This window comes from Peromyscus eremicus, unplaced genomic scaffold, assembly GCF_949786415.1.
Source record: "Peromyscus eremicus unplaced genomic scaffold, PerEre_H2_v1 PerEre#2#unplaced_58, whole genome shotgun sequence".
NCBI classification, from domain to species: Eukaryota; Metazoa; Chordata; class Mammalia; order Rodentia; family Cricetidae; genus Peromyscus; species Peromyscus eremicus.
The window spans coordinates 249,600-273,152 of NW_026734302.1; the positions used below are offsets into that span (position 1 = coordinate 249,600).

Genomic DNA, 23,553 nt, shown 5'->3' on the forward strand with positions numbered 1-23,553 from the left:
AATGTAAAGAAAAAATTGTAAGGTCTACTGATGCTCCAGCATGTGCTAAATTACCAGCTAAAGGGGGGTATACAGTTCAACCTGTACCAGCTCCTGCTTCTACTATGGATGATGCTAGTAGTAGAAGGAATGATGGTGGTAATAATCAAAAACTTATATTGTTTATACGTGGGAATGCTATATATGGGGCTCCAATTATTAAAGGGACTAATCAGTTACCAAAACCTCCAATTATTATTGGTATAACTATGAAGAAAATTATAACGAATGCATGAGCAGTGACAATTACATTGTAAATTTGGTCGTCACCTAATAATGCTCCAGGCTGTCCTAATTCTGCTCGAATTAGGACACATGGAAGCTACTGTGGTGTTCCAGATGTTCCTGTAGCCAGCACATAGATAGGCCAAGGGTACAAAGAGTCCACTCTGGTTCACAGGTGAACTCACTTGGCTCTACTAAGTAAGTGAACACACGTTTTCTGGCACCTCAGATATGCATGCCACAGCAGTTTTCTTTCTACATGTCACGTGAAACAGACGAAGCACCTACCCCCTGCACCCAATTACTCAGTTCTGTGCCTGTCTATGAGCTCTTGATACAAAATTTCATGTACTCCCCAGGACTTGACAAATGTGCCCACCAGACTGAAAGCTTTAAAGGACAAGTAGGATTCAAAGAAATTGGGGTGTGGGGAGGAGAAACAGGAGAAGGAGGATACAATGGTGGACAGACAGGAAGCCATACACAGAAAGACAAACAGATGGGGGATATAATGGCTGACAGACAGAAAGCCACACACAGAGAACAGCGAGGTCAAAGTCACACACTCAAGTGACCAGACATCAGCTGGTCATCCAGAGAAGACCTGGAATTCCTAGCCAGGAGGAAAGCACAGAGGCATCTAAGTGCTCAAAGCATTTACCCCTGGGGGAAGAGCCAGGGAGCCGGTGAAATCCCTTCAAAGGGCTGGCACATTTTAATGAATCATTTCCCTAGAGCTGACTCTCTTGACTAAATTACACTGCAATGAAATGAGCAAGTTTGTGCATAATACTTTGCAACGTCTGAGTTCCTCAGGTATAATTACACAGTGCCAGTGCCATGGCTCAGTGGATAAAGGCGCTTGCCACCAGGCCTGAAGACCTGAATTCGATTGCCAAGACCCACATGGTGTAAGGTGAGAACCCACTCCTGCAAGGTGTCCTCAGTCCTCCGCCTGTGCCCGTGGGACACACCCCGCACATGGCACGTGCACGCGCGCGCACACACACACACACACACACACACACACACACACACACACACAAACACGCACACGCGTGCACATGTGCAGAGAAGTACATTTTACAAATCTACACGTTAACAGCTTCAGTTTAGTTCAGTGAGTATTATAAGGCCATTTGCATATTAACAAAGTTCGATTCTGACGGTCCAGTCTAAAATATATCTCTATAAACTTACTACAAAACTAGCCAAGTTTCAATACCTCAAAAATCTACAGATAACGAGTTTGAACTGGTCTCTCTACTTCTCACGAAACTTTGAAAACTTCTTCCGAGTTATCAGAACCATACACCAAAGGACTCTTACCTTTACAGCTCGGTTTCTCGGTTGAATTCTGTGAAGTCACAGTAAGGTGACAGCGGAAACGTTCTCTAGAAATGACTGACATCATCCAAATTCTTCCCCTAAGTTCTTCTGGCGTATGGATGTCCTAATTTTACCACTTCCAAGAGCAAAACTTCTCCCCCGGACTGGTGATTGATACACTTTAACCATCTTATCCCTTTGTCCCCAGCGTCTGTACAAAGCTGCCTTTGTTAGTACTCAAGAGCGCCTGTTCCTGTGGGCAACCTGAACCGTTCTTCTAGACTTCTCAGGAAAAACAAGACTTACTGCCTTAACTATTGTTCACCGTTGCGGCTGCTGTTTTGAGACAGGGTTTGGGGAACCACTATGTAGTTGACATGACCTTGAAATCCTGATCTTCCTGCTTCCAAAGCCTGGGCCTGCTGGAGAGCTCGCCATCCCCAGCACCTTCCCATCCTCCCTACCACTGTTTTATGGTAAGAGAAAACTTTGGGTTATCTTTTAATGAAGTGAATTTAGTTTCACCCTAGTATTTCAACTGAGAAAAAATTCTAATAAAACCATTTTGTTAAAGGCAGTATAACTAGAAACCTCAAAGCCGTTCCTGCTCCTGGGAAATATTCCCCTTCTGTCTTTTGTTGCTGTTTCTTTGAGATGTTTGTTTCTTTGAGACAGCATCTTAGTATGTAGTCCAGGCTAGCCTGGAACTTCCTGTGAAGACAAGGCCAACCCGGAGTTCTGTGCCAGAACTACAGTGTGTGACACCACACTTCAGTGCCATTGTTGTAGTTAGTTTGACATTTATTTGTGTGTGTGTGCATATGTGTACATATATGTAGTCTGTGAATGTGTGTGTATCATGTCATGAGTCAGGGAACTCCTTTCAAGGGGTTGGTTCTCTCGCGCCACTCTAGGGGTTCTGGGGTCACACCCAGGTTGTTAGGCTTGGTGGCAAGAGCCTGCACCTGCTGAGAGACCCTGTCCCTTTTGTTATGTTTTGTTTTCTTTTTCGATAAGGTCTCTCTCTGAGGCTGCCCACAAACTCATGACAAGCCTCCTGCCTCAATTTCTCCACATGCTAGAATCACAGAAATGAGCCACCACGCTAGGAGCACAATGTATATTTCAAATACTAGGGTAATAAATGAAATTAATCTATTAGTTCTAACTAATTCAGTGAACATGAACTTAGTCCCTACTACGCACTAGGTATTATGCTGGTTACAAAGGTGTTTAGTCCCTACTATACACTAGGTAATATGCTGGTTAACAGACGCGATGTGAAAAGGCCGAAGCAGGATCTGCTCTCAGACCTTTCCATCTTGGAGCCAAGAAAGGAAGGCAAACGAGGAACTTTATGAAATGGGAGGTCTTACTGACAAAAACAATGGGAAGAGTCTTTGGATTGGAATGAGATTCTGGAAATACCTGTATCACTAGCCAGAAATCTGAAGTTCATGAGTGAGTTGAGAAAGACAAAGAACCTAAAGAGATCTTCAGAAGATAGTAATCTCATCAACCAGGTCTTGACTAGACTCAATGGCATCTTATTTCCTCTAAGATAAACCCAAATTCCTTAAGACAGCTAACTAAATCCCAATAACAGACCCTAACCCTTAGGGTCTAGCAGTATCTATGTACAACATTTTTTTGTTTTTGTTTTTTTGAGACAAAGTTTCTGTAACAGTCTTAGCTGTCCTAGAACTCTCTTTGCAGACCAGGCTGGCCTCGAACAGAGGCCACCTGCCTCTGGCTCCCGAGTGCTGGGATTAAAGGTGTGCGCCACCACTGCCCAGCTATACAACATATTCTTGTTTTCTGTTTTATTTACTTTCTGAGACAGAGTCTCAGCGTAGCCCTGTCTGGCCTAGAACTTGCTATATAGAGCTTGCTGGCCTCAAACTCACAGAGGTCTGATGAGCCTGCCTGTACCTCCTTTCCACCCAACGCCTATCAGTTAAGCTCAGGAAAGCCCAGGGTTTTCCTTCCTGGAGTTTTTCAGGCACTACAACTTCATCTGAGTGAGTACATTTGACTCAGAGCCGGGGAAATAGCTCACTGAGCAAGAGGACTCATTTGTTATACAAGCACAAGGACCTGAGTTTGAATCCCCGGCACCCATGACAAAAAGCCAGATGTGGCCACACCTGTACCTGTCACCCCAGGATGGTGACAGGATGATTGCTGGGGCTTGCTACCTGTCAGCAGATGCCTAGGTTCAATGAGGGACCCTCACTTAAAGGATATCAGGCAAAGACTAACTGAGCAAGACACCTGTCGTACAACCGCACAGGCATATGCTCACACCATGTGCACACATACACCAAAAATAAAAAAAACAAAAAAGGAAAAGAAACCAAGTGTGGGTTTAATTCTTCAGTATGGCTTTACCAGAAGTGAATCTTAGAATATTCTATCAGTATTTTAAGTCTAATCTCTATTGTTCTCTTTAGATGTGATGGTAAACTCGGCAACCTTATGCCTCAGCCTCCAGAGCAGCTGGAACTACAGGCATCCCCACCGTACTCTGCTTGATCTCAACTTCTGCTGCTGCTGAAGAGCTGTTCCTGCAAGCTGGGCAAACATGCTGTCACGGTATTGTACCCCCAGGCCTGATCTTAATTTTACTAGGCTCTGGAGGGGGAGGTAATTAGTATGTTGAAAAACTCCCGACATGAATGACAGTAACCCTAGACTTACTGCTGGGCCTTAGGAGAGGCCATCATGGAGAAAGACAAAGGACTGGGTCTGGTGCAGCAAAACATACCTTCAGTCCTGGCACTAGGAGGCAGAGGCAAGTGGATTCCTATGAGTTTGAGTTCAGCACAGTTTACATAGTAAGTTCCAGGCCAGCAAGGGTTATGGTGAGACGCTGTCTCAAAAAGAAGTCTCTTTTTTTGTGGCATCTCCTAAGCAGTCAGTCATGTCTAGATAAAGATGCCTGTCTCCTTTCCAGCCACAGGCTGTTAGAAACCCACTGAGGTAAAGGAAATGCAAATGTTGTACATCTTATGAGAGAAGCACAAGGCCACAGAGGTAGCTGCTGATGCGCTGAGTGAAGAGTGTTAGGGTTACGTGGTCCAAATCAGTGGCAGGAACGACAAACGAGGTTTTCCCATGGAGCAAGGTGTCTTGGCCCATGGTAGAGTGTGCCCGCTGTTCAGTGAGGGACACTCTTGTTATAGACCAAAGAGAACTGCCAAGAGGAAGCACCAGTGTGTTCGAGGATGTGTTGTGGATGCAACCTGAGTGTTCTCAACTTGGTTACTGCAAGAAGAGGGGAGGAATACTCCTGGTCCTCGCCTTGGTAGTTGGGGCTCGAAAGAGCCAGCAAGGTCCGAAAGCTTTTCAGCCTCTCTGAAGATGATGCCTGCCAATATGTTGTCAGGGAGCCCTTAAACAAAGAAGGGAAGAAGCCCAGGACCAAAGCACCGAAGATTCAGAGTCCTGTTACTTCTGGTATCCTGCACCACAAACGCTGACATTGCTCTGAAGAAACAGCACACTAAGAAAAACAAGGAGGCTGCAGGATATGCTAAACTCATGATGGCCAAGATAATGAAGGACAGCCAGGCAGTGGTGGTGCACGCCTTTAATCCCAGCACTTGGGAGGCAGAGGCAGGTGGATCTCTCTGAGTTCGAGGCCAGCCTGGTCTACATAGGGAGTTCCAGGACAGCCAGGGCAACAAAGAGAAACCCTGTATTGGAAAAAGAAAAAGAGAGAGAGACAGAGAGACAGAGAGAGACAGAGGAGGGGGGAATATGAATTAAGATAAACACCAGGAACAGATTGCTAAGAGATGTAGGCTATCCTCACTGGGAGCTTCCACTTCTAACTCTGAGTTCAGTCAAAAGTAAGTCCTTGAGAATACATATTAAAAAGAGTGGCAAATAACGACCAGAACTTGTGAAAAAAGAGTGAGAACTAAATTAAGTAAAGAAGGTTTTCCCACTTTTCCTACTCAGATATCTTTTTGGAGCAAAATCTCTGTCCTTACTATAGCCTTACCTTCCAATTACTTCTTGTTCCTGCTTTCCTCTTCATCATCTGAACCACACTTTCTGAAATATATCAAGTTTTGTCCAAAACTCTAGAATGTGCTTTCTGTAATTTTAATTTTCTTAGTTATTTTTTGTTTCATTTTTGAGACAGGGTCTCTCTACACAGCCCTGGCTATCCTTGAACTCACTATATAGGCCAGGCTGACCTCAAATTCAGAGCGATCCTCCTGCCTCTGCTTCCCAAGCCTGGCTAAAACAGTCTTCAATACTTATCTGTCCTGTTCTTCCTTAACACAAAGTTCCTATGTCCTTAGTAGCTGATCATGAAGTAAGGAATATGACTAAATCCACCCACATTAAAATTAAAATAGATGGGGCTGGAGAGATGGCTCAGTGGTTAACGACTCTTCCCGAGGACCCTCATGGCAGCTCACAACCACTAGGGTTTCCATTGCTACAGGCGGCAGGCATGCATGTGATGCAAACATACATGCATAAAAATAATTTAAAAATCGTGGGGCAGTGGTGGCGCACACCTTTAATCTCACCCAGCACTTGGGAAGCAGAGGCAGATGGATATCAATGAGTTCAAGGCCAGCCTAGTCTACAAAGCCAGTTCCAGGACAGCTAGAACTGTTACACAGAGAAACCCTGTCTCTAAAAAGCAAAACAAACAAACAAACAAACAAAAAATTTAAAAATCAAAATAGAGTTAGACAGTTCTAGCCACTCCCATATGTATATCTATATACACATATACATACATTATACATGTCCACAGAGATTATCAATGTTCATTTCTATGCATTTTAAAGGTAAATAAACTTAACTACAGTAATTTCACAGAGCTGAGGGGGTCCCTAGAAGTCCACTACATAAATCAGGCAAGCCAACTCAGACCATCATTTCCCAGGGATTGAGGAATTGAGGTGGTACATTTAATCCCAGCACTAGGAAGACAAAGGCAGGTGAATCTCTCTCTGGGAGTTCAAGACCAGCCTGGTCAACAAAGTGAGTTCTAGGAGCCCTGGTCTACATAGGGAGTTCCAGGACAGTGAGAGCTACATAAGAGAGACCCTGCCTCAAAAACAAAAAACAACCAGGGATTGATTCCCCCAAACATGTCAGTTTGCACGGCCATCTACTTGTAGACACTTTTGCTGGGGGGTCATTTTCTTTGTTTGTAACAGGGTTTCAGGAGGCAGCCCTGGCTCACCATAAACTCACAAGAGATCCAGTGCTGAAATCACAGGCATGTACCACCATGCCCAGTTTACAAGGAACTGTTCTCAACAAGTGGTATTAAGACTGCAGGGAGTGGAGGGGAAGCATCTATTGGGCATGCGGGGGACAATCAATAACAGATCGATATTTACACTTTCAGTGTTAAGCTCACAGGTAAATCAAAGCAAAAGCACACTGAGGTTACATAGTGATGTTGTCAGCTGATTTCTAATAAAGGCTGTGAGGCATAAGCACAGTTAAAGATTACTTGCTTTGTAAGTTACAGATGAAGAGCAGGATTAGGCCGTCTCTCCCATCCTTTTCACCCCTTGCTCTCCATTATGTCTCCTGAGAAATCTTTAACCTCCTTTTCTAGGAAGCGCCTGAAATTGTATAGCATATGTTTCAACAATAACAGATTGCTTGCATGACCAAACTATTCAGTTTCCTGAGTCTTTCATACATCTTACAAATTTCATCTTTAGCAAAGAGCCTTGCCGAGCCAGTTTAATTAGAATGTCCTCCCCAGGTATGTGATGGAGGTAGGTCCTCATCCTTCACCAAAGTGTCCCAGAGCCCAGGCTTGTCTTCAGCAGGAATCATCATCCTAAGATGACTTACTCAGACTCCCCCTCACTGGGAATGCTTCCTCTTATACATCTCTATCCACGGCCCCTGCCCCTGCTCTTCACCTATAAATTCCTGCTAACCACAGCTCACTCAGGGTTAAACCCAATCTGTCTCCCCAGTGCCAAGCCCATTGTCACGGCCCTTATATTGCTACAATGGTCTTGAATACAGTTATTCTTCACCATTCAGCAAGTTTCATTAACTATTTTTTCTTTAGCAACAATGAGGTCAAGAACTTGATCTTGAACTCGAGTTCAGAGAAATGTCATCCCTTCTAGTAATTTTTGAAAGAAAGACTGAGGCTGGATTTGTACACACTCCGCAGTCAACCATACAGAAATCACAGCAGCATTCATTCATTTCCAGGTGGCTTTTAACCTCAGCGCCAGCAAAATGATGTCACTGAGTGTGCCGGTGCGCACCTGCAATCCCGGCACTTGGGAAGCAGAGGCAGGAGGACTGCGGCAAGTTCAAGGCCAGCCTGATCTGCACAGTGAATTCCAGGCCAGCCAGGGCTAGCGTGAGAGATTTTACTTCAAAAAGCAAACAATATATCTTGCGTCCACACATATCAGAACTGCAATCAAACTACACAAACTGAAGTGGGGAGAAAGACCTTTCACTTTACTGAGACAGACGCACATGAAATTTTGTTCGAGTAATTTGTTCAACATTCACCATAAATTACTTGTAGTTAATGATAAGTTGGACTTTTCAAGCTAACACAGGATATAGGAAAACAGTAACGTAAGTCTCATCAGGACCCAGTTCTTGACCTCCTGTGGCTTTTCTCAAGAAGGCAAAAAATCTAAAAATAAGAAAGGACAACAATGCCCAAGAATTACCAGGTAAAGGGTGTTCTGAAAGACTCAAATGGCACTTAGTCAATTTTTACCCAAGTATGACCTGCATCGATCCAAAATCTAAAATTTTTTCCTATACGCAACCACAACAAAAACAACAAAAAAGAGCAAAAACAGGGGCAAAGGATCTCATTAGCCGTCCCTCCAGAACAGACACACACTTGGCCAATAAGCATGGGAAAGACTGCTTTAATCCCTGGTCTGAAATCCAAATTAAAATCACAAAGAGATACCAAGTCACACCCACTAGGGTGGCTAAAAAACAGTGAAAACTGACAAGCATTGGTGATTTAAGGAAACCGCAACCCTCATGCACTGTTTGGTGGGAGGATAAAATTCAGCAACAACTTTGATTAAAGCCTAAAAGTTTCTCAAAAAAGTTAAGCACTGAGCAATTCCCTGCTTAGGTTTGTGTTCAGGGGCACTGAAAGCACACATCCACAAATGTTGTAGCAGCATTAATTATATCCAATGGCTAAAAGGTGAAAAACAACACAACTTCATTAACTAGTGAATGGATGTGATAGTGACCACATCCAGATAGACATTCAGCTTTAAAAAAGTACAGAACAGACAGACACACACTTGTTGCAACATGAATGAGCTTTGAAAACATTAGGCTATGTAAAGAAAGCCAGAAAAAAAAAACAGACAGACAGACAGACAGACAGACACACACACACACACACATATTAGGTGAGTGTGGCAAAAGCCTTGATCTCACCACTTGGGAAGTTGAGGCAAGGGGACCACGAATTCAGATTAGCCTGAACTATACAGCAGAACTGCTCCCCTAAGGGAAGAGCCAAAATCTTGTCTTTAAATGGAGGAGGCGGGGAACCCCCAAATACTGTTAGATTTCATTAGTGTCCACTAAGGGCAAATGCATAGGAACAGAAAGATTAGTGGTTGTCAATGGGTTGGCATAGTGAGGGAATGGGTAGCAACTAACAGGTACGGGGTTTCTTTTAGAGATTACGGAGAAAAAGAGCTGGATAGTGGTGACAGTTGCAAAACTAGATGAATGTACGAAAAGCCACATTTTGGAGGGATAAGTAGCACGTTCGCCACCTGATGTATCAGTGGATCAAACGTCCATTTACAAAAAGAGGGCATAGGTGTAACATACCTAAGAATATAATATGTAACACATCCGAACATGCCAGCTCTCGCCATAAATGGACACTGAGGCTTCTTAAATTGAGACATATTTTACACTCATATATAGCCAAGAACAGGGTGGCGAGGCTGCTGAGCCCCGAAGCGGGCTCCGGGGGTGAGCGCCGCCCGCCTCCCAGCATCTGCATCCGAGCTCACCTTCCTCCATCCCTCAGTGTGCGCTCCTGGTTACCGTGGCCTCCCGAGCAAGTGGGACGCAGAGCCCGAGGGCAGCGGCGGGCAGGGCTGGGCAGAGTCGGGGCGGTCTCAGATCCCGCCGGCCGCGACCCCAGCGCCCTCCGACACACCTAGCCATGACGGAGCCGCCGAACGCCGCTGATGTGGCCGCCCGGCGGCTACCTGGATCCGCGGCCGCGCCCCAGCAAGCGGCTCGCCCGCCTGCCGGCTCGGGCTCCCGCTGGCAGCGTTAGCTCAGGCTGCCCTGCGCATCCTCCGGGCCGCCACCCAGCCCGTGCATCCTCGGCTCACCGCTCCGTCGGCCCCGGGCCTCGCCGGGGTCCGGCTTCGTGTTCCTTATGGACCGGAATTCAGCCGAGGACGTGGGAGTCGTTGCGCGCTTCTCAGAGGCCAAAGGACGGGGAGGAGACGTGCGGGCAGCACGTCACGCCCTCCTAGCACCTGGCAGGGTCAGAGCCAAGTGCACAGGCGGGCGGGCGCTGCCCAGCCGAACCTTTCAGTTTGCCCACGCTCGAGTTTGGTAGTCGAGGTAGGCTTGAGCCAGAATCTGCCAAGGAAAACCGGGAGCTGCTTCGATGACTGTTTGTTAGGCACCTATTATGTGCGACTCAGCTGGTGGGGCTCCCGCCACCTAACCCCACCCCACAAAGGTGTGAGCCCTAGGGCACCGACTCCAGGGGAAAGCTGCTCGGTTTTAACCTGAGGCTACTCTATGGCCTCAAACCAAAGCTTTCACCGGACTGGGACAGCGTTGATTTAGCGGCTTTTGAGGTAGACACTGCCCTGTTTATCCTTGTTTTTCTTCTTCTGTGTCACAGTCAAACCTTGAATTTAACTTTGACCCTTAAGGGAGCTGCTGAATGATTAATGGTCATCTGCAGTCGCATGTGCGCGCGCGCGCACACACACACACACACACACACACACACACACACTCTTTCAGGCTGGGTATGGTGACACCCGCCTTTAATCCCAGAGGCAGGTGGTTCTCCTTGAGACCAGCCTTCTCTATTGAGCAGGTTCCAGGAAAGCCAAGGTTGCATAGTGAAACCTTGTGTTAAAACAACAACAAAAAAATAGTCATTCTCTTGTGGGTTTTTGCTGTTGTTGAACCCTAGAAGACAGAGTCTGTGCAGCCCAGACTGGCCTTAAACTCTTTTTGTTGTTGTTGTTGTTGTTTTTTGAGACAATCTCACTGTGTAGGTCTGGCTGGCTGGGCACTTGATTTGTCGACCACGCTGCCCTTGAACTCACAGTGACCTGCCTGCCTCTGCCTCTCAATGCTGGGATTAAAGACAGAGACCACCATTCTCCAACCTGTCCTCAAACTCTTACCCCTCCTGTTCTGGAATTACAGTATGTACCCCTGTGCCCAGCCCTAGAACATTTTCTAAAGGATTTTAAAGTGGGGGTGTCGGGGGAGGGAGGATGGAAAGATGATTAGCAGTTAAAAATAGGTTCTGTTCTTGTAGAGGGAGGACACAAATTCAGTTCCTAGCACCCACCTCCACAACCCTCCCCCAGCACACATCTGAAAGTCCAGTTTCACTGGACCCAAAGCCCTCTTCTGGCTTCCACAGGAGTCTGCACTCAGGAGCACATACCCAGTCTCTACACACACATATATACTCATTTAAAATAAAATTTAAAATCTTTAAAAGATTTTAAAATACCTTTAGGAATGAAAGCATTACTATGAAAAATATGGCTGCTGAATAGAAATTGCAGGAAGTCATTTGGAGTTCTTTGCTAAACCCCAAAAAGGATTCACTTACCACTAACTGGAACTGTTTGTTCCACTTTCTCAGAAACAGCTGTTTGAGTTGGCATGGTAATGAAGCGGCCTCTGCCTTAATCCTTACACGCACAAAGGCAATCTGATGTTGTTTCTCCATATATCACAAGGGGAGGAACTTTCAAATGACCAGTCTGCTCCTGTGGTGCTGCTGCTGCTTCTTTTTTTTTTCTTTTTTTTTTTTTTTTGAGACAGGGTTTCTCTGTGTAGCTTTGGTGCCTGTCTTGGATCGAGCTCGCTCTGTAGACCAGGCTGGCCTCGAACTCACAGAGATCCGCCTGGCTCTGCCTCCCGAGTGCTGGCGTTAAAGGTGTGTGCCACTACCGCCCGGCCCATCACATGCTTCTTTCCACTTTCTTCAGCCCCTTTGTGTCTGTGAAAGAAACCTCCACCTACCTCACTGGAATGCTCACTGTATTTTGAGAAATGAAGTATGTATGGCCTAGTTTTACAATCTGAAGATAAAGCCGCCGCCAGGCGGTGGTGGCGCATGCCTTTAATCCCAGCACTCAGGAGGCAGAGCCAGGTGGATCTCTGTGAGTTCGAGTCCAGCCTGGGCTACCAAGTGAGTTCCAGGAAAGGCGCAAAGCTACACAGAGAAACCCTGTCTCAGAAAAAAAAAAAAAGAAGGTAATGAAGATAAGGCCAATTAAAACCCTTAAACTAAATGGCTGTAGTTTTGTCCTGGGACATGGTGAAGTCAGTGATTCCGTGGCATTTCCAGATGTCTCTGTTTTGATTTAACTACTATCTTAGGATTCTGCTGCTGTGAAGAGACACCATGACCACAGCAACTCTTAGGAAGGAAAACATTTAAATGGGGCTGGCTTACAGTTCAGAGGTTTCGTCCATTATTGTCATGGTGGGAAGCATGCAGGCAGGCAGACATGGTGCTGGAGAAAGAGGTAATATTTCTACATCCGGATCGCAATGGGCATGACTTGAGCATCTGAGACCTCAAAGCCTGCCCCAGCTGACACACTTCCTCCAGCAAGGCCACACCTACTTCAACAAGGCCACACCTCCCTATGGGCCTGTAGGGGCCATTTTTATTCAAACCACCCACAACTACATCTTACTAGAAGGTAATGAGCTGCTCCAAAAATGATCAGAAAGTCTAACAGGTAAGTGTGTCTCCCTGGCTCATGGAGTCTCTTTAAAATTTCCACTCAAAAACACACATAGGGAGCAGCAGTGGTGCACTCCTTAATCCCAGCATGTGGGAGGCAGAGGCAGGCAGATCTCTGTGAGTTTCAGGCCAGCCCGGTCTACAGAGTGACTTCCAGGACAGCCAGGGCTACACAATGAAACTCTGTCTCGAAAAACCAAAACCAACCATACAAAAACACCCATTGGAAGTCAACCTCTGCCATTTTTCCTGAGAAAGCTAGAGGTTCCAAGTACTGCCCATCTCAATCAGTTGGCTGTGGAAGGCAGCTTTCTGCTCATACGCTTCATTCTGTATACCACAGTCTGGTGTGGATTTTTAAAATTCTTTGAGCTTCAACTTGGAACTCAAATGGAAATTCAGTTTTCATCCTGAAACTAACTCACTGAACTCTGCTAAAGAAGCAGCCCCTCCTGGATAGGTCCTGGCTCACGCAGGCAGCAGGAATCACATTCCTAACTCCTTTTGCCGAACTGTTGGTGACTTTGAAGGTGAAGCGAGTATCTCAGAGCTGAGGTTCAGCAGCGATGATGGAGGTGGTGGGTGCCAGACCAAGGGGCCTGTCTTCTGTTGGCTAAAAGAGCTCTCTTGGAAGAAATGGCATTCTGAGCCCAATGAATGAAAAGTTGGACAGACAACCAAGAGCCAAATACAAGTCACTGTGGCCTAGAGAACACAGAGCCATTACCTTAAGTGACACCTTCCATCCTGGAAGGGGTTGCATAAATTTCTGTTGTCAGCAGGGAACAGAAATTCACAAAACAATACATTTACCAATAAATATGGAGCATCAGAGAGGTGGGCTCCAGCACAGCAAGCTAATCCCTTTCAGATGTCACCTCAGAGCATTTTCAAGCTGTCCTGGAGGCTAGAAGTCGGCTAAGCTAGATTCTGAGAAGTTTGTATAAACACGCAGACACGTCTATGTACACATACATAATGGCATACAGATATCATTTGAGATAAAGCATGCAGGGTTTGTCCTGTTTTGTTTTGTTAACATAATGATTTCAAGTTGCATTCATCTTCCTATGAATGTCATGATTTAACTTTTCTTATAGTTATGCATTGTGTATGTGCATGGGTGCGCGCGCTCGTGTGTGTGTGTGTGTGTGTGTGTGTGTGTGTGTGTGTGTGTGTGACTTTACAGCCTGTTTTCTGAGGCAGGCTCTCTGAGCAAACCTGAAGCTTGCTGTTTCAGCTAATCTGGCATGCTTGTTAGTTTTTGGGTATTATGTCAGCTTGACACAGGCTAGGGTCATCTGAGAAGAGAGGACCTCAATTATGATGTCTCCACCAGATTTACCTCTAGACAGAGCTGTGGGGGCATTTTCCTGATTACTGATTGATGCTGGAGGGCCATGCCCACTGTGTGAGGTGCCACCCCTAAGCATGTGGTCCTGGGTTGTGTAAGAAAGCGAGCTGAGCAAACCTTGGGGAACAATTGAGTAAGCAGGGTTTTTCCACGGCCTCTGCTTCAGGTCCAGTCCCTAGGTCCCAGACCTGCTTGAGTTCCCTGCTGTGGGATGGTCTGTATGTCAAATGTGTTGCTGATTGGTCAGTAAATAAATCACTGATTGGCCATTGGCTAGGCAGGAAGTATAGGCAGGACAAGGAGAAGAATTCTGGGAAGTGGAAGGCTGAGGGAGAGACACTGCCAGCTGTCACCATGACAAGCCGCATGTGAAGATCCCGGTAAGCCACGAGCCATGTGGCAAAGTATAGATTTATGGAAATGGATTAATTTAAGCTGTAAGAACAGTTAGCAAGAAGCCTGCCACGGCCATACAGTTTGTAACCAATATAATTCTCTGTGTTTACTTGGTTGGGTTTGAGCGGCTGTGGGACTGGCGGGTGAGAGAGATTTGTCCTGACCATGGGCCAGGCAGGAAAACTCTAGCTACAGTTCCCCAAGCTGTTTTTGTCTACTTTTCCCCCACAGCAATAGAAAGTGAACTAGCACACCTAATCAGGAGGCTGTTGAGATCAGTCTGCCCTCTCTGCTGCCCAAGTGTTGGGATGTTGGATACAGACCAAATGCACCCGTCCTAAGTGCTGGCATTTTGACTTCAGACTCCATCTTACCTGTAGGGTGAAATAAAGTTCAGGTTCCCAAGCCTCAGGGGAGCTGGAAACTCTCCAATTGCTGACCAACCTCTTCCGGAAACCATAGAAATAGTTGTTATGCATCTTTAGTTCTCTAGAAACACCATGGCTGTTCCTAACAACAGAAGGAACAAATGAATCTGATTGGTTGGACTGACAAGCTTGTTCTGGATGTCCATGGACAACGATGAAACACTTAAGGAAAGCCCCCAATCTTTGAACTCCGACTGGTGAAAATTGGAACTGTAACTTGTCAACAAATGTCTATGATTTTTATGCTTAAATACTTGCTTCAACTCACTTCGGTCACAGTTCAGCTCCAAGGTTGTTTTGTGATCCTGATTGATCGGCCTCTTTCTTCCCTCTTTCTTTTATGCTGTCTTGCATTAAATCTTGCTTTTTTGGTAACCTCTTGTGTCGCTTGGGTTGATTCAGAGTCTTGGACCACCATAGGGACATGCTGGCATAGCTGGCCGGCTTTCATATGGGTACTGAAGATTTGAACATGGGTCCTTTTGCTTCCACAGCAAACACGCTTACCTACTGAGCCATCTCCTAAGGCCCTTGTTTTGTCTTTTTGAGATAGGGTTTCTCTATGTATCAATATACTAGGCTGACCTTAAACTTATGGCAATCCTCCTGCCTCCCAGATACTGGGATCACAGATGAGTACCGCCATGGCTGGCCTCTGAAAAGTTTAGTAATAAGAATGTTAGGTGAGATACGGAGTTAAGATCATTGATATTACAAGGCCTAAGACATCTCAATTGACTTACAATGTTGCTTGTCTTCAGAATCAGAAGGTTCTAGCCAAGCAAGGCCAAGCCTTCTGCAGGAATGTTACTGTGGAGATAGCTTCTCCAGAGAACTTTTGTTCACTAGGAAATCAGAAGGGGACAATTTGAGTTGCTTTGGGTAGACTGAGTTTAAATGTCACTAAAGTCAAAATGTTGAATATGTGTTTGAATGATGAGCCTGGGACTGAAAAATCTTCAAAACACTAGAGAGTGATCTGCTGAGCTCAACTCCCAGAACAGAGATGCAGCCTGAGACAGAGTAAAAGTAACCTTTAAGAGGGCAGGTACTGGCACTTACCTGTGAAGTCATGACTTCTAAACTTTAGAGAAGGCCTGAGCAGAATTGAGGGAGCGCTGAGACTCATGGGATCAGATACTGGGAAGAAGCCATTTTGTTCACCCTATTAAGATGCCATTGTAATTGAGAAGGGAGCTGAGGAGTAAATGCTTATTCAAAGACAGATTCTTGAGCTTCCCCCTGAGATGTCTATGAATAGCTCTGATACCCACTCAGTCTAGAACTACAGTGTGCAGCAAGGGAAACGGACAGCTCACTTGGCCCAATGATTCCCTCACAAATGTCAGGACCTGAGCCAGGATACCCAGAACCCAAGTAAAAAGCTGGGCATGGAGTTGGAGGGGTGGCCCAGTAGTTAAGAGCACTTGGTCCTCTTGGAGAGGTCCTGATTTGATTCCCAGCATCCACATGGCAGCTTACAACTGTAACTCCAGTTCCAGGGGATCTAATGCCCTGTTGCAGCCTCCTTGAGCACTGTGCACACAATGGTACACATACATACATGCTTACAAAACGTTCAGACACATAGAATCACATTAAGGAAATCTTTGTTTTTTTTCCCCCTTCTTTAAAAGAAAGCTGGACATCTGTAGCATGCACTTCTAATTCCAGTGAGAGGGAGGTAGAGATAGGTAGATTACTGAAAGCTCAATAGGCAGGTGGTTTAGCCTACTTGGCAAAGTCCCAAGCCAATGTGAGACTCTGACTCATACAAAAAGTGGAAGGTTCCCAAGATATGTCACCTGAGGCTGTACTCTGACCTCCGCATGCACACATTTGCACACACACAAAGAACCAGTGTGAACTACCTGAGAGTGATCCCACAGTCTGTATACAATACCCCCAAAGCAAAAGCATTAGGGAGTGCTATCACTCAAATGTCACACAGCCCATGCAGCAAAGGACCCAAGCTTTCTGCCCCCATTATCACTACTATTCCTGGGTATTTGAATGAAAAAAAAAGAGGAAGAAATAAAAAAGGAAAGACATGACTGCTCCTAGATATGATGAGCATAGCCAGAGGCAGGGACATGTAGGAGAGTCCAGAGTGAACATCACCAAACTGAGCTGGTCCATGTGCAGAGAAGGGAGAGAGGAGAGGAACCTCTGACCAAGAAGAGGGGTGGCCTGGGTCAAGAGACTAGCCAAGAGAGTATAGTACAGACCAAAAGGGCCAGGTAACCAAAATGGCTTGATTATACTTACAGTCCCTGGGCTGGAGAAGTTTAGGGTAAGGGGCGGGGTTTTGGCTAAGGATGGAAAGAGAGAGAGGGAGAGGAATAAAGGTTGTTTTGCTTACTGTCTAGGCTCTACAGGACTATCTGGGGCTAGGTAAGTGCAGGCAGTGTTTGAGCAGTTTACGAAGCTGGACTGCCTGGAGCTAGATGCTTTGGAGCCACCTGAGAGGTAGATTCCAAGGGAACACCTGGGGCTGACAAGTTGCTGGAGCAGTGGGCAGTTGATTTGAAATCTACTGGGACAGGTAGACCACGGAGAGACGGTAAAGTTAAGGAGTTTAGGGGAAATATTTTATCTTGCATGTACATTTAAAACTTTTGGACCTATGGTCCTGGCAGTTGGGAGAGGGGAGTTCCAAGACCAGGGAAAGATCCTACCCTCAAGAATAGGCAGTAGGTGAGTCTGTTGATTGACAAGAGTACTTACCTAGAGTCCGTTTGACTGTGAGGGATGGATCCACATTGACTCCCTGAAGCTTATTTGAGAGCCAAAGTTACATTTTAAGTTTTAATTACCATGCCTTAGAGATCCATGGAACGAAAATGTCTCTGATTTGCAAGCCCCTTGCCCAAGGTTAGATAGTTCCTGAAATGCTGGCGGCTGTTGTTTATGGGAGATAACAAGCCACATGTTTTCACTCCCCTAAACAAGTTTGTTTGACCCATCTGCACCGGATGAGCTTGATCACATGTGGTGAGAAGTACATAGGAAAGAAATACATCAGGATGTACACTTGCCCCTGATTGGACCTAATGGAAAGTGCAATGAATTACGGATTTTCCTTCTTAAGCCCTTGCCCTACTTGATTCTGGGCCATTTTCTGGGTACCTGGGTATGGACTTGCCCAGAGCTTATCTACCTGCCCAGTATTTAATTAAAGCTTGCTTCAAATTTGGCTTTCAACTGTGGTAGTGGGCTTATTCTTCATTGGTGGGATTAACACACGAACTTTTTGAAGTTTAAAAAGAGATAAAAGTTTTAGATATGTTAACATTACCACTGTTTGTAATCTGTACTAAAATCCACATTGTAGAAAAGGCAGTAGACTCATCATGCCTTTGAGTTATAGGAGAAACTCAGGGACCCCAAAATGATTCTGGGTTAAAAGTATTAACACTAAGCTGGGCAGTGGTGGTGCACGCCTTTAATCCGAGCACTCGGGAGGCAGAGCCAGGCAGATCTCTGTGAGTTCAAGGCCAGCCTGGGCTACCAAGTGAATCCCAGGAAAGGCGCAAAGCTACACAGAGAAACCCTGTCTCGAAAAACCAAAAAAAAAAAAAAAAAGTATTAACACTCGTTCCAGATGGCTGAATATATAGATTAGACAGAGATGTTTTTAGCACAATGAGAAGCACTTTTAAGTCTATATACTTCTAAGACAACCAAAGGAAATTTAAAATCTTGGGCTTGTGACTGTGATAATAGTAGCCAGTGCTTATCAGAGTTAGACAACAACTCATCAGAGCTTCATTGATTAATGTTAAATCTCTAAAACGTTTAAGTCTTAATATAACAATAGCATAGAGAGGGAAAGAAATCTGAAACGTGTTTTTATTTTTTTGCATTTCTTACCTGGAATTCAGAGATCCACCTGCCACTGCCTCCTGAGTGCTGGGATTAAAGGCATGCACTACCACTGCAGGCTAAATCACTTTTTTTTTTTCCGGTTTTTCGAGGCAGGGTTTCTCTGTGTAGTTTTGCGCCTTTCCTGGAACTCACTTTGTAGCCCAGGCTGGCCTTGAACTCACAGAGATCCACCTGGCTCTGCCTCCCGAGTGCTGGGATTAAAGGCGTGCGCCACCACCGCCCGGCTAAATCACTTTCTTACAACTCGTATGAACTTTAAGCTTTTTTTCCCATCCAACCATTTACCATGAGACACAGGCAGTTGGTTACTGAGAGCGGTCATTGCAAAGCAAATTCCTTTAAATAAAGGAATAGTAAAAAGTTACTTTGAAACCTGTTTTGTGGGTTTATTTCTTTTCAGGAGTCTGTTAGCAAGGTAAACTGTCCTTCTCTGCTGGAGACCTAGTAATAACTCTAGTAATAACTACACCTGAGGGAGGTGTAGCCTTGAGTGAGGGGCTGGTTGCTTGCTGCTGCTAGTACAGTCAGTCAATATCATCAGAGACCTGAGAAGAATAAATTATAGCAGGAGGTATAATTAAAATGTATCAATTAAAAATTGACAGAAACTTCCCCATTATGGAGGTTGCTCTAGGCTCCTGTTGTCTCCATGGCTAGGCAGTGGTGTTGGGTCTTCAGCCCCGATATGGGACAGCATTTAATCTTCAGCCACCACACAGCAGCAGGCCTTCCACGGTCAGACCCAGGTCTGAGAGATTTTCCTGTAGAGGAGGAATGTGGGGGACTGACCTTTGACCAGGCTGAGTAGGACAATCACCCTGAAAGTGTCTCTATAATAGGAAGCTTTTTCTTTAACATTTTAAAACATATTCTGCAGCACTCTGAAGAGTTTGAGGACCACTATCTATTAAGTATACCTGAGTTTAGGCTTAACCTTGAAAACACATACAGAAAACTAAATAAAGCTTGCTACTAAATGAATTACATAATAGTTTGTAAGTTTGTAGCTTTCATAAGATTACAGATTTACAGACTTATCTCTGTAAGTTTGAGCCTTAAAATTTTGAGTTGAAGATTTAAACCATAAATACAGCCCATAGAGAGACTGGGGACTTTTACAGTATACTATTATAGAATATCATAGTTTCCTACATGACTTAGTTTATCCAAATAGCTAAAGCTTAACAGAGTGAACAAAGACAAAGAAGCTAGGCAAACATTACTGTGAACCTGAGTAGACCCTAGGAATGTATAAATCTTATTTACCAAATATATCTTATTTATCGAACGTATGCTGTTACTTATATAACTATTGTAGAAGTCTGTTGTTGAACAGTTAGCAAAGATGTAAGTAGTTAAGTGTAAATCTCTAAGCCAATTTTTGTTATTCTGAGTAGATCTTTATAGCTTTAAAATTTTATCATCATACAAAAATCCATACTGGTCTAAAATATTTTAGAGGTCTGTTCTTTCCTTAGTCTGAAGGGAGAGACAATGATAAGCAGAGGGCTCAGTAAAACTGGGAAGTTTTGTAATTGTTACTTTATACCATGTTGCCATCTTAAGATGGTGACGTCACATGGCATGCACTTTTTTTTGTAGAGGGCAGAAAGGCCTTGTACTCATAGAGAAGCACTAAGAGAACCAAGAATGTTAATCATGCAGTAGTGTCTCCTCAATGGAGGAGATAAAATCAAATACCTCCATTCCATCCGGAAAGCTGAGAGTGGAGGTTGTTAATGACCTGGTGATCATTTTACTATCTGAAGGGACAGCCCCCACCCAAATTCCCCAGAATGATTATTCCCTATGACTCTTCCCTCCCTAGACCATTATCCATCCTTAGGGGAGATGTCACACACTCTTTATGGCTGGATGACCTCTATGCTATCCTCAGAGACCACACTAGATTCTAGGTCTTTTAACTAAGAAACCCACCCTCATGTCGTATGTACTTTGTAAAAAGAGTTTCTGTGTAGTCACATCTTAAGCTTTATTGTACACCTGGAATTGGAATTATGGGAATTTTGTTAGCTGGAGACCCTTTTCCAAATTATATTATGTTTAAATATACCTACAATAAACCATCTGGTGTTAGGCTTCCTGAAATCTGATCCAAGTTGATGAAGTCAATCTGCACAGGGTTTTCATTCTTATCTCTTTGAGCAGTTCACTTCCCTGTCTGACACCTGCAGGGATCCCCTCACTCTTTAACCTTAGTAAAGATGGCTGACAGTCACATGGTTGCTTCCATATTGATGAGGTCATCAGCCAAGATGCAGGAGAACCACATGGTTGCTATTTAAAAACATGCATTTTCCTAAACAAGAGTAGAATCTAAGTTACATACACAGGATATTCTAAACAAGAGTTGAATCACATATATACTCATGTATAGATTTTTATTTTATTTATTTATTTATTTTTTGGTTTTTTGAGACAGAGTTTCTCTGTAGCTTTAGAGCCTGTCCTGGACTAGCTCTGTAGTCCAGGCTAGCCTCGAACTCACAGAGATTCACCTGCCTCTGCCTCCCGAGTGCTGGGATTACAGGCATGCACCACCACCGCCCAGCCAGATTTTTTAATTATAAGCCTTTTGTTATAAGTTTAAATCCAAATTTTGTGACAGATTTTATAGATTTTTAAATCAGACCCCAAAGAACTTACAAATCCTAAGATAGAGTTTACAGCATAGTCTTAAGAGATCTTTTGATGTTGGGTTGTGGTTGTGCTTGCCTTTAGTTCCAGCACTCAGGAGGCAGAGGCAGGCAATCTCTGTGAGGCTAATCTGGTCTATATAGTGGGTGACAGGACAGCAGAGAAACCCTGTCTCAAACAAACAAACAAACAAACAAACAGAGTAGGAAGTAGAACCTTAGAGATAAGAGACTTGGAAACGTAGAGCAGAGCAAGTTTAGATATAAAAATTTGGGATCATTTGTTTGTGCAGTGGCAGTTGTTACGATTTGTGAGAATTCAGAAATCAAGTGTGCCAGTTTTTGGCCATTGACCTATACAGAGGCCAAGCTGTAGTAATAAAACCTGCGTGGAGGAAGTAAGTGGAGGGAATTTCTATAAGCTCCAACAGGGTGCTGAGAGCAGAAGCTGGGGCGGGGGGGGGGAGTGGGGGTTTTGGGTGGGTGCCAGGAGGGATTACGGAACAGACAGAGCAGGCAGCTCCCAGGGGTTGGAGGAAACTTTAGGAGGGAGCTGAGAACAGAAGTTTAGGGCTGAAGTTTCTAGAAGGAAGAGATAAGGAAACTCACAATGTATAGACCCAGGAAGGCTCACAAGAGAGAAAGATCAGGTAGAGTGGGAGGAAGGAAGGAAAAGGGTCCCAGGCTTCTGAAAGCTGGACTGCAGCTTCCTAGGGAAGAGATGAAGTGGATAAAGTGTCATTGAGACAAGAATTTCCATGGGGCATCTCCAAGCAGAATGGGAAACTCGTCAGATTGAAGAATGTTCCAAATCATAGAGGAAAGGCCTTGTCTTTGTTATTGGAGCCCAGTGTGGGCAAGAGGAGCTTCCTGACACTGTAGTAACAGTAAACAAATTCAGGTAGGGGTGACACTTATCCAGAAGAGGAGAGGGGAGAGAGCAGGAGAAAAGGGAGATGTACACATGGGTGCAGCAGGCCAGAGGAGAAACATGTACAGAGTGTAGAGGTGCCCATGTGGAGGGCACAGCAGGCCAGAGTCCGGAGAGACACTTACAAGGAGTAGACTAAAGGCAAATGGTTAGAAAAAAGGTGGAAGGATGTAATCAGAGGCTTTTGTCTGTCCCACCCAGTCCCACAGCCACTTTTAAGTAATCACTCAGAGGCTTATATTACTTATAAATGCTTGGCCAGTGGCTCAGGCTTATTACTAGCTAGCTCTTACATTTAAATTAACCCATTTCTATTAATCTATGTATCGCCACATGGCCCATGGCTTACCAGTTCTTTCACATCTTGCTTTTTAGGTGGCTCGAAGTGTCTGCCATAACTCCACCCTTCTTCATCTCTGTCTTCAGTTTGAATGTACCGCCTAAACTTATTCTGCCTTGCCATTGGCCAAACAGCTTTATTTATCAACCAATGAGAGTAACACATATTTACAGTACGCAGAAAGACATCCCACAGCAGAAGGAAGCAGTAGCTGAAGAATCAGGCTCTAGAATTTGGAATCCAATCTTATGGGTGGCAGAAGCCAGCAGAAACAATTGATCCATATATACCCTAGGAGAGTCAGATCTGCAGCTTGGTTCAGAATGGCTGAGCTCCCTGGAAGGGAACTCATTTATGACATTCCCCCAGGTTTCAGCACCAGATGAATGAGAAAAAGAGGAAGAAGAAGGAGGAGGAGAAGAAGAAGAAGAAATAAAAAAGGAAGGACATGGCTGCTCCTAGGTATGTTGGAGGAGAAGTTTATTATAGATATGTGGGACAGCATAGTCAGAGGCAGGGACATCTGGGAGAGTCCAGAGTGGACATGGCTAGACTGAGCTAGGCCTCTTGAAGACAGGGGAAAGGAGCTGCTGACCTCAATGGTGGCCTGAGCCAAGAGGGTAAAAGGTAGACAAAAGGGCCAAGTAACCCAAATGGCTGGATTATATAGTGAAGGGCAGCTGGGGGAAAGGCAGTTTAGGGTAGGGAGAGTATGCCAGCCATACCCTGTAACAGGTAGGGACTAAGGGATGCTGGGAGAAGCTGGTGGCTAGCATCTGCTTTGATATGCTAATGGGCACCTCAGCCATTTGTCCAGGTTTGGGACCTAACAGTATTCACACAAGTAGGTTTTACAAGACTCCTGTGTGCCAAACACATGTGCTGTGGGATGTTCTATATGGCAAATGTGTTGCTAATTAGTCGATAAATAAAACACTGATTGGCCATTGGCTAGGCAGGAAGTGTA

The 23,553-nt window shown here is 44.9% G+C and overlaps 1 long non-coding RNA gene across 2 annotated transcripts; it reads left to right on the forward strand.

Annotated features, from left to right (window-relative positions):
• The first annotated feature begins 1,674 nt into the window (after positions 1–1,674).
• LOC131901235 (uncharacterized) lies at positions 1,675–23,026 on the forward strand. 2 transcript variants are annotated; one of them, XR_009376439.1, is made up of 3 exons: positions 1,675–2,069; positions 4,047–4,188; positions 22,956–23,026. It is a non-coding gene; the product is annotated as an uncharacterized LOC131901235 (long non-coding RNA). The 2 variants fall into 2 exon arrangements; XR_009376440.1 differs by lacking the exon at positions 22,956–23,026 and adding an exon at positions 4,982–5,682.
• The last annotated feature ends 527 nt before the right edge of the window (positions 23,027–23,553 follow it).